This window comes from Rhinopithecus roxellana, chromosome 6 (genome assembly GCF_007565055.1).
Source record: "Rhinopithecus roxellana isolate Shanxi Qingling chromosome 6, ASM756505v1, whole genome shotgun sequence".
Classification (NCBI taxonomy): Eukaryota; Metazoa; Chordata; class Mammalia; order Primates; family Cercopithecidae; genus Rhinopithecus; species Rhinopithecus roxellana.
This window is the reverse complement of record NC_044554.1, coordinates 47,852,265-47,857,218: the sequence shown is the minus strand read 5'-3', so window position 1 is coordinate 47,857,218 and position 4,954 is coordinate 47,852,265. Positions and strand designations below refer to the sequence as shown.

General features: G+C 51.5%; 1 protein-coding gene and 1 pseudogene across 1 annotated transcript in view; one reads left to right on the top strand and one right to left on the bottom strand.

Moving 5' to 3' along the window:
- Window positions 1-4,954, bottom strand: part of LOC104667537 (protein PMS2CL-like) — a 1,213,215-nt gene that overhangs the window by 245,283 nt on the left and 962,978 nt on the right. The gene's annotated exons all lie outside the window — the stretch shown is intronic.
- LOC115898231 overlaps window positions 4,396-4,954 on the top strand; it is a 36,285-nt pseudogene continuing 35,726 nt past the window's right edge.

Below are 4,954 nucleotides of genomic sequence, written 5' to 3'. Positions count from 1 at the left end.
AACCACTAAATTTTTGGTAATTTGTTTATGGCAGCAATGGGAAAACTAATGTCTGCGTTACTCCCATTTTATGATGAAGCAGTTAGCAGAGCTGGGAAACCCCTGACCTGCTGCCTCCAGCGCCCAGCCTTACCCCCTGGCCTTCAGGACCATCAAGGGCGGGACACCTGCTTGACTCTGGTGCGCGGCCCCTTTAAGAGCACTAGGTGGGCCAGGCGGCGTCCGCTTTTGCCTGGAGACCAGAGCGGGATCTGGGACTCTGAGAGCCCTGCAACATCTCTCCCGAGCCCGGCGAGGTCTCTGGGCTCCTGGAGCGAGGTGAGCGCCCCAGGCCGCGGTCATGCGTAGCCGGGACAGCGGTGGCGACCGGGTCCTGCTCCTTCCCGGCCGGACTGACGCGGCCTCCCAGGACCCGAGCACTTGCGTGATGGGCGAGGAGGGCCTAGGCCGGGCCGACCAGTGCAGGGAGCCCGTTCTTCCCGCCTCACCGTAGATACACGAGATGGCCTCTCCTTAAGCCCAGGAGAACAGAGGAAACATTAGGAAACACGCACTGAGAAACGAAATTGGCTTGATTTGTAGTTCACTTATTTGTAGGTCACTGACAGAGGACCGAAAAGCTCGTAGTAAAGGCCCCTCTCAATTTAGAGGTGAGAGCAGCTTGGGCTAGGTGACCCGGGGTGGCTTCGCCGAGACAGTGGTCGGGGGTGTGAAGGAGCAAGGTAGTGTTTGAAGGAAGAGAGAAAGCTTGGCTGGGCGCGGTGGCTCACGCCTGTAATCCCAGCACTTTTGGGAGGCCGAGGCGGGAGGATCACCTGAGGTTAGGAGTCTGAGACTAGCCTGGCCAACATGGTGAAACCCCGTCTCTACTGAAAATACAAAAATTAGCCAGGAGTGGTGGCGGGTGCTTGTAATCCCAGCTATTTGGGAGGCTAACGCAGGAGAATAACTTCAACCCGGGAGGCGGAGGTGGCAGTGAGCCGAGATAACACCACTGCACTCCAGCCTGGGTGACAGAGCGAGACCCTGTTTCAATAAATAAATAATGGAGGAAGAGAGAAGGCTGGAGGTGGGTTCAGCTGGAGGGTGGGGTGGCCAGAGGATGGCATCCAGGAAGAAGAGGGCAAGAAGGACCCACTGCACCCGTCGGGCCTACGAAAAGGGACCAGACCTGGCCTTCACCACATGGCTCACCTATGCATCCTGCCTGATGGACCAGGGTGCTTTTGGTGGGGCCAGATTAGGGAAACCATGAAAACTATGACTTTGAAACCCTGCACCGCAGCTCATATGCCAGGCAAGCAAAGATATGCGCTGGAAACGGAGCTCGAGCAAGGGCGCGCTGGAAATACAGCTCAAGCAACGATGCACTGGAAACGCAACTCCAGCACAGGTTCCTTGCTTGTCTGGCATATGAGAGGGGCTCAATCGATGGCAGTGCTAGAGGGAGTAGGAAACCAGTGATTTCAAGTTTGAAAACAGGAAAGGGACGAGATAATCACTCAATTTATTGACTTTGCTCTGTACCCTGTACTTAGGGATTTTTCTGTGTGTCACCCATTTAATTCTTTTTTTTTTTTTTTTTTTTTTTTTTTGAGACGGAGTCTTGCTCTGTCACCCAGGCTGGAGTGCAGTGGCCGGATCTCAGCTCACTGCAAGCTCCGCCTCCTGGGTTCACGCCATTCTCCTGCCTCAGCCTCCCAAGTAGCTGGGATTACAGGCGCCCGCAAACGCGCCCGGCTAGTTTTTTGTATTTTTTAGTAGAGACGAGGTTTCACCATGTTAGCCAGGATGGTCTCGAACTCCTGACCTCGTGATCCGCCTGCCTCGGCCTCCCAAAGTGCTGGGATTGCAGGCTTGAGCCACCGCGCCCGGCCCATTTAATTCTTATGATACAAGGTACTGTTATTTCTATTTGTGAGGCAGAGGAGATTAGGCAACTTGCTTTAGAACACAGCACTTGACCGAGCTCAGTGGCTCATGCCTGCAATCCTAGCACTTTGGGAGGAGGAGGTGGGAAGATTGCTTGAGGCCAGGAGTTTAAAACCAGCCTGGGCAAAATGTAGCAAGACTCCCGTCTCAAAAAAAAAAAAACAAAAACAAAAAACCGGTGGGGCGCGGTGGCACACACTTGTAATCCCAGCACTTTGGGAGGCCAAGGTGGGCAGATCACAAGGTTGGGAGTTCAAGACCAGCCTGACCAATGCAGTGAGACCCATCTCTACTAAATATAAAATTAACTGAGTGTGGTAGCAGGCGCTTATAATCCCAGCTACTCGAGAAGCTGAAGCAGGAGAATCACTTGAACCCAGGAGGCGGAGGTTGCAGTGAGCTGAGATCTTGCCACTGCATTCCAGCCTGGATGACAGGGCTAGACTCTGTCTGGAAAAAAAAAAAAAAAAAAAAAACCCAAACACAGAACTGGGCCAGGCGCCCACGCCTGGTGGCTCACGCCTGTAATCCCAGCACTTTGGGAGGCTGAGGCAGGCGGATCACCAGGTCAGGAAATCAAGACCATCCTGGCTAACACGGTGAAACCCTGTCTCTACTAAAAGTACAAAAAAAATTAGCGGGGCGTGGTGGCAGGTGCCTGTAGTCCCAGCTACTCAGGAGGCTGAGGCAGGAGAATGGTGTGAACCCAGGAGGCAGAGGTTGCAGTGAGCTAAGATCGCGACACTGCACTCCAGCCCGTGCAAAAAACCACAGAACTGGTAATGGATAATGCAGGACCCTGAATCCAGCTCTTGCACACTTTACAATGCTGACCTATAAGGAGGGGCTCTTTTTTTTTTTTTTTTGAGACAGAGTCTCACTCTGTTGCCCAGGCTAGAGTGCAGTGGCATGATCTCGGCTCACTGCAATCTCCACCTCCTGGGTTCAAGAAATTCTCCTGCCTCAGCCTCCTGAATAGCTGGGATTACAGGCATGTGCCACCTTGCCTGGCTAATTTTTTGTATTTTTAGTAGAGACGGGGTTTCACCGTGTTAGCCAGGGTGGTCTTGATCTCCTGACATCGTGATCTGCCCGCCTCGGCCTCCCAAAGTGCTGGGATTACAGGTGTGAGTCACCACCCGGCGGGAGAGGGGCTTTTAAAGTGTGAATTGGCTGCACGCAAGACCTGAGAGGTTAAGTAGCCTTTTTCATGTGTAGGGATACCTTTCAAGAAACCATGCTAGACAATGGTTCCAACTTAAATAATTTTTAGGGCCAGGTGCAGTGGCTCACACCTATAATCCCAGCACTTTGGGAGGCTGAGACAGCCAGACTGCTTGAGCTCAGGAGTTCCAGACCAGCCAAGGCAACATAGCAAGACCCTGTCTCTACAAAAAATTAGCCAGGTGTGGTGATGCATGCCTGTGGTCCCAGCTACTTGGGAGGCTGAGGTGGAAGGATCACCTGAGCCTGGGAGGTTGAGGCTGCAGTGAGCCGTGATTGTGCCACTGTGCTCCAAGCTGGGTGACAGAGTGAGACTGTCTCAAAAATAAAAAAAAGTTTGGGAACAACCAATGCAGTGTTGAGGTTGTATATTTATAAACTGATGGTGCTTGAACCTTGTAATTCTTATGATTTTTGAGACAGAGTCTTGCTCTGTTAGACTGGAGTGCAGTGGTGTGATCTCTCGACCTCCCAGGCTCAAGCAGTCCTCCCACCTGAGCCTCCCTAGTCGCTGGGACTACAGGCCTGTGCCACCACGCCTGGCTCATTTATTTTTATTTTTATTTTTAATTTTATTTTTTTTAATTTTTTTTTATTTTTTTTTTATTTTTGGAGACGGAGTCTCGCTCTGTCGCCCGGGCTGGAGTGCAGTGGCCGGATCTCAGCTCATCGCAAGCTCCACCTCCCGAGTTTATATGCCATTCTCCTGCCTCAGCCTCCCGAGTAGCTGGGACTACAGGCGCCCGCCACCTCACCCGGCTAGTTTTTTGTATTTTTTTTTTAGTAGAGACGGGGTTTCACCATGTTAGCCAGGATGGTCTTGATCTCCTGACCTCGTGATCCGCCCATCTCGGCCTCCCAAAGTGCTGGGATTACAGGCTTGAGCCACCGCGCCCGGCCTATTTTTATTTTTATAGAGAGGGGGCGTCTCACTACGTTGCCTAGGCTAATCTCGACCTCCTGGACTCACATGATCCTCCCGCCTCAGCCTCCCCGAAGTGCTGAGATTGCAGGTGTGAGCTGCCACACCTGGCCCTGGTAACTAATTTTTCAGACTTTGGCAGGAGAATGATAATGACATTGTGTTGTAAAACTAAAATTTTAACTACAAGTGAAAACCCCAAGTGTTTGGAGATGTAATTTTTATTTTTCAGATAAAACTCATCAGTGCTTTGAAATAAGCAGCTCTGAACCAAAGGAATCATTTGATTCAAGTAACCATTGGATCTTCCCAAGGCAATGGTGAAAGAAAAGAAAAAAGCAGACAAAAGAGGGGAGAAGTCGGCCCCCTCTCCCTCATCTCTCTCTGATAATCTAGACTTTTCCAAACAAGATGGCAACACCACTAGGCAAGAGATGTCCCCAGCTGGCGTCCCATTGCTGGGAATGCAGCTTAACGAAGCGAAACCCAAAAAAGACCCCCGAAACGTTCAGCAGAATGAAGATGCTACCCAATACGAAGAGTCCATTCTGACCAAACTCATCATGGAGAGGTGATTTTAATGGGGGTGCCATAGGGTACAACACTGCCAGTCAGGCGGTGTATTTTATTTTATTTCGAGATGCAGTTTCACTCTGTCGTTCAGGCTGGAGTGCAGTGGTGCGATCTTGGCTCACTGCAACCTCCGCCTCCCACGGTCAAGCAATTCTCCTGCCTCAGCCTCCTGAGTAGCTGAGATTACAGGCGCCCGCCAACACACCCAGCTAATTTTTGTACTTTTAGTAGAGATGGGGGGGGGGTTCACCATGTTGGCCAGGCTGGTCTCGAACTCCTGACCTCAGGTGAGCCACCTCCCTC